The sequence below is a fragment of the Helianthus annuus genome, chromosome 3 (genome assembly GCF_002127325.2).
Source record: "Helianthus annuus cultivar XRQ/B chromosome 3, HanXRQr2.0-SUNRISE, whole genome shotgun sequence".
Lineage (NCBI taxonomy): Eukaryota > Viridiplantae > Streptophyta > Magnoliopsida > Asterales > Asteraceae > Helianthus > Helianthus annuus.
This window is the reverse complement of record NC_035435.2, coordinates 72153190-72164067: the sequence shown is the minus strand read 5'-3', so window position 1 is coordinate 72164067 and position 10878 is coordinate 72153190. Positions and strand designations below refer to the sequence as shown.

The window sequence follows — 10878 nt, the reverse complement described above, 5'->3', positions numbered from 1 at the left end:
ATTTAGGCATAGTGACGAGTCATAGTTTCGGTCAAAATACGCGTTTATGCGTATTTTGCAACCAAACTATTCTTGGGTATTAAAACCCTTTGTTTTGATATCAAACTTGTTTTCTAACTTCACTAAACATGTTCTAACATGTTTAACTCGTCACTTTTAGTTTAGTGCTTATATAGGGTCGTAAGATAAGCGGTCTAAACAATCGCTTAGACTTTCGAACCCGACCCGTTTGGTCGATCATTAGGATCCGACCAAACATATTTTGTGACCATAGTTGTATAGGGAATAACCTTCCAAGGTTATACCTTGTGGTCACTTCGTTTAGTTAGTTGTATGATAGGTAATTTATATGCATTAGGAAAATGACCAAAATGCCATTTTTACGCATAAATTCATTTTAAGCATATGTAACTTAAATTTTGACATCTAAACTGATCAGGCAACATTATTAGACTTGTTAAGGCATATAATACTTGTCATAGGACTAGTTAGGCGGTCCGAACGTGTTTTACGCGAACGACGCGTTAAAGTAGCGTAGACTACCTAAACGAGTCGTAATGGGTCGTAAGCACTTAGGATAGGTTCCGAGTTAGTATGTAGGTTTTGTTAAATCATAACATACACTGCTAGAAAATTGGGCAATTGCCACCGAAATTTGCCACCGAAAATAACGATCACAAAATTAGCTACCTTTTTTCAACCGAAATGGTTTTGGTAGCAAATACATCCGAAAAATCGTAAATAATAATAAAAATCAAGAAAACCGTAGGAAAATGGTGTCAAATATACAAATATAAAAAGTTTCATTAAAGTTGCCACCATTTTCCGACGGCCATTCAGTTTCCCACCGTCACAATTAAGTTATCACATCTAGGGTTCTGATTCTGAACTTTGCTCCCTAAAATCCCCAAAATCTCTAGAACCATCACTTCCGCTCCACCATCACCAATCGAATCATCCTCTACTCCACCTCATTGTCGATGATCCAAAACCCTAATCGCTCCCAAAAATGGCAACCGTTGGACTTCAGCAACGAGCAAATGATTTCTTAGGGTTCGGTTTGTTGGGAACTATGACTAACGTCTTGTTATTCTTAATCGAAGGTATGGATTTTGCTTTTGGTCAAATTTCAAGATTCTATTGTTTTGCGATAATTGAGCAAAGAGCTTCTTTTTTCGTGTTTGTTATTGATTTATTGGCCTTTCAATTGATTCCTAGCTTCGATTTCTTAGTTTTGTAGATGATACAAAAAATAAACAAAGCTTTGAGCGCAGATGATTCTGACTAAACGATCTCACAGGAAGTTTTTCATGATTTTCGCTTGGATTTCAAAAGGGATGTTGTCTGACATCTTGATCTTGATTATGAACGATGCTTAATATTTAGGGTTTACGAAGGGAATATATAGGGGATGGTTGTGTATTAAATTAGAGCAGTCGATGTGGTAAGGATATATGGAAATAAAGAACACAAGACTAGGGTAGGAGGTGCCATTCCGGCGGTCGGAAATCCTCACCGATGGTATTTCATGAATGAGTCTGGCTGGAAACTATATTTTGGTTTTGGTTTCAATTGATTATATGAGCTGGGATTTCTTTATCTTGGATTATCATTGAATCTTATTTTCATACACTATACTACTGTTCTTCTGAATTGAGGATAGGTTGTGATGATCTTTAAAATTGGTTGTGTGTTTGTGTTTTTTATGAATAATAGATTACAGGTCAAGGATGAAGTAGTAGGTTACAAGTAGTAGAAGCAAGGATACAAGTTTGATTTTCAAAGGATTTCACCACCAAAAGGTAACCGTTGTATCCCTCTTGATACTATTTTGATGATAATTCATGGTTTGTAAATGAGTAAAAAGTAAGGGCGTATTTCAAGGTTATTGCATGATACTGCAATTTAGTTACTATTGTTATTTGTTGAAAACAATTGCATGTCAATTTAACCATTATTGTTGTATGAAGAAGCAGGGTTGAGCAAAAAACGGGTCATACCCATCAAACCCACCAGAACCGCATGAACCAACCCGCTAAGACCCGTTTAGGCTACATGTGGTTCGGTTTGCGGTTCCATTAAACTCCCACTAAACGGTTCCAGGTTGGGTCCGGGTCGGTTCCATTAAAAAACCATTTAACCTTTTAGAACCGATTATATACGGATAGAATTTAAAACCTAGAGATCATGATTGTATATACGGAAATTAATTCTTTTCTTACCCTTTCTACATTTATCTTAATCTGAAGCTAATAACGACATTTATCTCAATCAAAAACATTTTATATCATATGCGTGTTCAATGAACTTGTTACTTCCTCTACTTTGTTTGATTGAACCTGCAACTCAATCTCAATATCATCAAGTTGTGTTTTTTGTGATTTGAAGATATGAACCTGCTAATGTAGTCGCTTCTTATGTAGTTTAGGTTCAATGACTCGTATATATATTTGATGCATGTAGACGTCTTCTGTTTAATTAATTCAAGTCGTCGTCTTTATATTTGATGCATGTTTCGTATATATAGTTGATGCATGATTCGTATATATGTTGTTGGATTAACCAATGTACTTTGCGATTAGACCTGGCAAACGGCTCGGGTCAAAATGGGTTTGGGTCAAAATGGGTTCGGGTCAAAATGGGTTCGGGTCAAAACGGGTTCAAGTCAAAACGGGTCAAATAAAAAATGATTGTTTTGGTTTGGATCAAAAAAGGGTTGGTTAACTGATGAAAAGCTGCTGAGAAATTCAAAGTTTAGTATTACAAAATGAATAATTAGTATATTTTAACAATTACTATGCAATTTTTATTTACAATGGGTCTTCATTCTAATTACTCTGCAATTTTCTACCGGAACAAATGGGTCAACTGATCCACTGCTGGGGTTTCAGTTTGTTTTTTTGGCATGAAATTTAGCTATATATCGTAAGGGTAACACTTCTTCACGCTCAACTGTTCTGCTAAAATATTTAATGGTATAAACTCGGGTTATTTAAGTTTTGACGTCGCCGCAACGCGCGACGGGTCAAAATACTAGTTAGAATGATATAGATACTTAACGTTTTGCTTCATGATTTTTTTTGTTATTTCTTTTGCGGATTCAGATTGAAAAGGTCTACTTTGATTTGTAGCAATATGAAATTAGTTAACAAATGTGGTATTTCCTTTTGTTTTGTGTGGGACCCATAAGAATTTGAACTGCGAATATCACTGATGTGCGGTGATTTGAACTTGTAGCAACATGAATTTCGATACCAGAAGTTGAGCACAGAGCAAAGCTAGATTCAACCCCATTTGCCAATCCTAAAAAGCGCAAGTCGGTTTCGACTTAGGCTGGTATGATTTAAACTAATAACATTGTTGAGCCAAGCTCGAGCCAAGATTTGACTTGTTTAGGCGATATTAAAGCGAGCTCAAGCTGAGCTTTTAGCTTATTTGAGATTGTGCCCAAAATATAGCTTTTGGTACAACAAATATAGCATATATTTTTTTGGATCTTGAATATATAGAAGTTTTATAACATTGTTTATAATAATGATTTTTGTTTTTATGTACAGTTGTGGCAATTCAGACGTTTAATACTTGAGTCTCTGAGTGCAAATTTGCATCATGAGTTAGACTATCAGCTACTATGGTTACTATGGTGAGACAATATCTATTTATACAATTCTTGTTTCTTTTCTATGCTGGTAGTAGATAAAGACCAGCGAGTCTTTTTGTATTCAAAATTTTTTCTATTGTGAGACAATATCCATTTAGCTTCTAGCACTTGAATTGTAGCTCACAATTGGATATTGTTATCTTTGCAACCAACTTGACCCATTATTAGTTTTCGTTAATTCTAAATTCTTGATTCAATTCATTGGTTATTTTGTAGATTGAAAAGTTGAACTTAGTTATCAAGGAGCTCATTAAAGAAAAGGATGAAGAAAAATAAAAAAAGAAAGGCTAAATGGAATTATTGCAGGGTTGTTGGCTGAAAAAAAAGACAATGTGGATAAAGATGCTATACTCGATACGATGTCACAAATTGAAGTTGTGTTAACAAGTACAATTTGAAGATAGGCTATGTTTCGATATTTATCGTATTATGATTTTTTAGTTATTTGATGTTTTAGCTGGTGTTTCTATTAGAATGTTTTATATGCTTTTGATACATAGATGTTTTATATAATTTTGGGTTTTCGTGATCTTATTAGACTTCTTTTATAATTTTGTAATTTTATTTATGTAATTTTTATGAAAAAAGTAAGGAAAATGAAAAATCAAGCTGAATAAAAAACCAATATTCAAGCAATCACAAAATGGTAGCAAATAATGGTAGCAAATAATTCAACAAGCTCACAGGTTTTCAATGAAAATGGTGGTTAAATGGTGGCAAATCGGTAAATGAAAATGGTGGTTAAATGGTGGCAAATCGGTAGCAAACTAAAGGGTGGCAAATCGGTAGCAAACTAAATGGTGACAAATCGGTAGCAAATAAGGTGGACCGTAGAAAACAAGAAGCAGTGGCAAATAATTTTGACCAATTTTGTGGTGGCAAAAATAAGGTGGCAAAATATAAAAATGGTGGCTATTTGGTAACAGTAGGGCAATTGACACAGGTGTTTTTGTCACCGCATTTTCGGTGGCAAAATGGTGACAATAGGGAAATTGCTATTGTTTTGTGACCAAAAGTTTCATGACAAAAACCCTCTTTTCTAGTAGTGATATGAGTACCAATACTCATTTGGTTTACGAAACCTCATCCTATCCGATCTTCCGATTTAGGCCTGGTTTATTAACATAGTTATCTATATTAGGTGTCGATTGATTCCGTGATCTCTCTAGCTTTGTTTGGTTGTTATTTAAGGACTTCTAAGCATTCTCAAGTGAGTACATAGTCCCCTCTTTTACTGTTTTCAAACATTTTGGGGTGTAACACATGTGCCTACTTGTTACTTTCATGCTTTTCGTGCTTTCATAACATATACTTGCTATGTTAATTAGTACGCATATAGTACATGATTTCATATTGTTTTGCTATGTATGTTCACTTAGCATGCTAGCACATTGATTTTCATAAATACTTTTGTTGCATATGTTCAGTCAGCATATAGACACATTGATTTACTTTGCATTTCTGTTGCATATGTTCACTCAGCATATGGACACATTGTTTTACTTTTCTACTTTGTATGTTCACTTAGCATACTCGGTACATTATTTTCACATAACATGGTTACATTTGGTATAACATTTGGTTTGTTTAACGAAACTGAAATATGTTCATTAACATTGATCACGCCGCCTGGTAGTAAGTAGTGGTACCATAGGACTTGACAACTCCCATTCCTGAAATCTTAGGTTTGTTTGAACGTAGGGAATGACTGAATCCGAAAACATTTTTGATAACCTTTGATTTGTTCTAGGGTTTATCCTACAGTCTCAAGGCTTGAATGTATACGTTTAACATTACCACATAAGTGTTTGTATCAGTAAAGCATGGATTTTTGCAAAACATATCTTTGACTTAAATTATGATTTATATCAAATACATTGTTTTGTACATTTTACTTATGATTTAAGTTGATATTTTCACTTGTCATACATAACATTTGATTATGCATGAACATTTTAACATTTGTTTTTAAACACTACATTTGGTGGTTCGTTTGGGTAAGTGATTTAAATAACGAGGCGTGTGTAATATGATAGAAGCATGGTGGCATGGTGGATACGCCGCTGGTACTTCCTATATATAAGTGCTTTTATGATATTAGATATCGTAGCGTTATTTAAACCATTTCAATTTAGACATATTACATTTTACACAAATAACATATCTTCTCAAAAACATTGTTTTACAAACAACTTATTTTATACAAACTCATTTTTACTTGGTTACTTATTTAACTATACTTCTTTCTTTTATATATCATTTGATTTTCTTATCACTTTTTATATGGTTTATAAAAGAAAACATTTTTCTAAGATTCATGACTAACTTTTATAAATCAATTCTTTCAGTTTCAAGTCATGAATCCTAAATCAATAATCCTATGTATTTCACATCCATTTTTATGCTGACGTGCCTATTTTCACATGTGTTTTCAGGAGCTGATGCATAGGATTGTTTAAGATACACTTAGGCAGACCTGTGCCTTAGTGACATAAGAAGAAGCTAGATAAGTTTAAATTATGTTATGTGCTCTTTGTTTCTTCTGTTCTATGACAATGTAATCCATTTGTTTATAAATAAAACTAAACTTCAAATACCATGATTGTGAAACAATAATTCTGTTTCTCGACTCGCCGACGTTTCCACCTTGGTTTGTTGTTTTACGCGGTCGGGGTGTGACAGTAAGTCTGGTATCGTATCCATGAAGAGCATGTGTTCTGTATCGCACGACCTGTTCGATTGTCTAAACTATTTACAAACAAATGTACAAAATAATTATGAAGCTTGCTAATTTTCTTTGTTTGTTTGTTTGGTTGAAAAAGGTGTTGAAGTGAACCGACAAATTGCTATTATCTAAGACAATGGTTTATTAACTAGGATTGCAAAACTTAACTAAGTGGATGAAAACAATAATTTAGAAACAAGTTCCACACCCGGTTCTATAATTGTAAGACCTAGGGTTCCTACATGTTTTAACTTGATTCAATTGCATATACTGATTAACGGATTTCTATCACGAAACTTAGGTGCCAATTGCTATCTACGTCATAGACAACGGACCACAATGCACTTTATTACCTCGGACATGTAAATCCTAACCTAAGATAAGGCATAGTTGCATATAACCATTTCGCAAAGTCATAACTTTATCATCATTCGACAATTTACGAATTCGAAACAAATGCAAGACAATTATCAAATGTTTCAAATACTAAAAAATTTGTCACAAAATCAAATCAAAATACAAATGCATAAACCCTAGAAATCTTTAAAAAATCTACACCGGGTGAAACCGAAGAGACTAGCCGCTCATGGTTTAATGGACGCGATCACCGGACTTAAGGATGAAGAACTAGCAATAGAAATCTTGGTTCTTGGATGTTCATCATGAATGTGAATCATTAGAAAGTGTGTTTGTTTTCAAATGAATGGGAGTTGAAGGAATAATAAAGTGTAACTCCCCATTTTCCAAAATTGACTTTTTCTCTCAAAAAATCTCGTTTTTACTAATCAGCCGGTGTGCAGCAGATAATGCGTCAATTTCTGGCCTTTCAAAACCTTATATTTTGATTCGTCTCGTCGAGCTACCCCAAATTCATATATTATAAGCCCCGAAACTCAGTTTGTAGCTCAGGATAAGCCAAAATGAAGTTTGGACTGTTTCTGGCGCAGAGTTCAACTCAGTTTTGCCTCTTTTTGCATTTTCTTCAATTATGTTCTCTCTAGCATCCGCCCAAAGCTTTAGTAAATCTCCAAAATGCAGCTTAAACCTGTCATTGCCTGCAAAACACAAACCATATCAAAGTAGTGTATTCTAAAAAGTAACTTTGTGTAATTAACCGAAATTAAAACCATTAAGCTATGGAATTTTACCAACCCATCAGTAGGAAAAAGTTATAGCCGTTTAAAACAAGTAGGGTTATTTGATTTAAAAGTCAACAATAATATAATACAGATGTATCTAAAATCTTACAATAATATTCACGTAAAGCTACATTCTTGTCCTATATTATAATATGGTATAGATGTATCAAGAATCTAAAAAACAAATCAAACAAACAATTTCTGTAGATTCAGAAAATTATTCAAACAAAGTTACAATTTTCTAGCATCTAGAATTGTAGCAAATATAACTTCTGTATTTTTTTTTTTTTTGAACGGCAAATTTGAATCACTGACGGACTACTGGAGTATCATCGTGCCACCAGCAGAACCACCCGATCATATCCATCTCCACTAGGCAATAACTTCTGTATTAAATGACACTAATTCCCTCTTGATATAAGACGTGGAGCAGGTTGTGATATCTATACTACACTATATTATAAAATATTTTATAAGGGTTCCTGAAAAATTTAATTAATTATAAGCTATTATACTTATGGTACAACACTTAATTAGCTTACTATACTATACTATATTATAAAATATTTTATAAGGGTTTCTGAAAAATTTAAGTAATTACAAGCTATTATACTTATGATACAACACTTAATTAGCCTAGTAAAAGAAGCGAAATTTTCTTTCTACATTATTATTAAATTGAATAAAATTAATAAAGAAAATAAATTTATCTATACTATGAATTCAGCATTTAAAGTAAATAAATGAGTTGGGATATCTAAATGAAATAAATTAGAAGTAAATGAATTGAGCATTTAAAGTAAATAAATAAGTTAAGATATCTAAATGAATATAAATATGTGGTGTGTAAATATCTATATCTATACTGTATTATAAAGAATTTCATAAGGATTCTTGCAAAACGTAAATAATTACAAGCTATAATGCTTGTGGTACAACACTTAATCTATATCTATATCTATATCTATACTACCTTATTAAGCAAACTAGGTTTTCTACCCTTATGGTAATTTTACATTATGTACATATCTTTAAGCAATATGTACAAGAGAGCCAAACTATTTTAAAGGGGCTAAACTTGCCCATTGTTCAAAAATTTAAGATACTTTAGGGGTATTTTAGGGATTTTGGCACTTTGTAACCTATAATGTTAAGGTGACATGTGAAGAGTCTAACTTAATTGATTATTGATTAAATTTATTGTAATTTCCACAAATTATAATGAATGCACCCGGATTTTGCAATTTAAAAAGTAAGAGTTGAGGTGAGGTTTTTTTTATCAAATTTTATATGTTTGTGATCTGTCAATTATCGGTGTTCTTGTAAGTGGTTTAACATTAGATAATGCTAATCCATATGTTCATTGTGTTTATATATTTTACTTATAAATGTCAATTAAATTGCTTTCAATTTCAAAATTGTTAGTTTATACAATTGTTTAAAAGACTGCCATAGAAGAAAAGCTGGTGATAAAAATGTTTTGAAAAGTGGACAAAATAACTACACAGTAATGAATTGCATGAATTTAGATATTGAAACAAATATAAGATGTTATCAAGTTTTCTAAATTTAATTAAAAAAATATGAACAGAATGTTAATTCATATTAAACACTATCAAAGCCATGGAACCAATGAACTATTAAGGCTTATCTTAAGATGGCATGTGAAAAGATTCTTAAACATATCCATTTTTCTTTACGCTTTTCTTCCCATCTTGCCCCTCCACTCTCACTCTCAACATCATCCATTAGTTGCCTACGCCTACCCTCACCGCCCTATCCCATTTAATTTTATACGATTCATCTTCATCTTCAATCAAATCACTACACCTTCAATGTTGTTATCAGTTATCTAACTCAATCTTTCCTTCTTCAATTCGGTTATTAGATTCTTTAATTCAATTGTTCCTCCTTCAATGACCCTGTCCTTTTCCAGCCTCCCCACGTATAAAGAAGTTGTCCAGACATGAAAATGGGTCAGCGATGATGGTGTTCGGGCGATGAAGGTGGTACATGGTGGATAAAGAGATGGCCCAACAACCATGGCTTTAGGGTTCCATTGCGAGTCAGTCTAGGGGTTGTAAGGATTCCAGTAGATGAATCCTCTGGTCAACTATGGTGAAGGTACGTTTTCTAGTAAAAAGACTTTAGGTTTGGCAGTTACTACGATGGCGATTGATGGTGACCACTGTGGTGGTTGATTGACTCAGATGGTGGAACCCCTTTCTTCTGCTCTGTTTTACAAATCAGTTACTACATTTAATTACTTTGATATACCGAATGAATTTGCAAACTCAAAACACTTGTAGTTGTTGTATTTGTATTATTTTGTAGAACTGTGTATGTGCCCTTGAGCGCTCATGTCCATACCCGGGTTACAATTACTTAAACTATAATAGCATGAGGTATGTAGTGTACCAAATATGTTCGGCGTTCGACAATTTTTCTGACCAGGTTAAACCGGCGGAACCCTAGCATGGTATTGATCAATTTCTTTTGGTAAACATCTTTGTGGTTATGATTATATATGATGTTGTGATGATTTAAACAGAAACCCAAGATGGAAGGGCTTGAACATCAAGTTGGTTTGAATGGGAAAATTTTGTAGCAAACCTTGGAAGGGCTAGAGAAGATGGATTTGAAAGCAGGTCTGGTTGTGATACTTGAACTGAGGTAAAATAAATCACTAAGATGACTTTGTTTCATATTGGATATAATAGGTATTCCACTAATTGAGTCCAACTATCATATAATTCACACATAAAGCTTGTTGGATGCACCCTAACAAACCCATATTGGGTTGTTTATTTCTTCTTTCTAAACAGAGAGTCTTTGGGTTCATCCTTCAAAGCTAGCATGTGGTGATTGGGGAGAAGCTGGGGCAGGGTCATATGTTTTATTCCCTAGACCTTAATCAATCTTAGAACTCGTATTGTAACATATAAGTGCACATTATCAAAGTCAATGATGTTATATAAATTAGTATATAAGCACAAATCATTACAAATATGATTACCACATCAGGCATAGTTTTAAGTCTTAAAAACTCTTTTGTTTCATAGAGCAGGTATAGCACAAGGATTGCTAATGGATTACTGGAATGCAAGACTGAAGCCTGAGTTTTTTCATCACATAAAGGTAATAAAACTTTGTTCACATGTTTAGCTTCCATGAGTGTGACCTGATAATTTGCCATATTGGACACTTTAGCTTTTCTAACGTACATTAGTCTCAAAAAAAAAAAAAATCCTAGCGCAATTGACACTAAGTGTATGCACTTGTCACAGCTTCCTATTATCTAATTTAATAGGCATAAATGGGCACACTCATGTCTAGCTATTATGTTTTTCGTA

The 10878-nt window shown here is 33.3% G+C and overlaps 1 long non-coding RNA gene across 2 annotated transcripts; it reads left to right on the top strand.

Moving 5' to 3' along the window:
- The first annotated feature begins 833 nt into the window (after positions 1-833).
- LOC110927822 lies at positions 834-3934 on the top strand. 2 transcript variants are annotated; one of them, XR_002585929.2, is made up of 5 exons: positions 834-1103; positions 1717-1802; positions 3238-3336; positions 3558-3643; positions 3878-3934. It is a non-coding gene; the product is annotated as an uncharacterized LOC110927822 (long non-coding RNA). The 2 variants fall into 2 exon arrangements; XR_002585930.2 differs by having other exon boundaries at positions 1233-1802.
- Positions 3935-10878: the final 6944 nt, after the last annotated feature.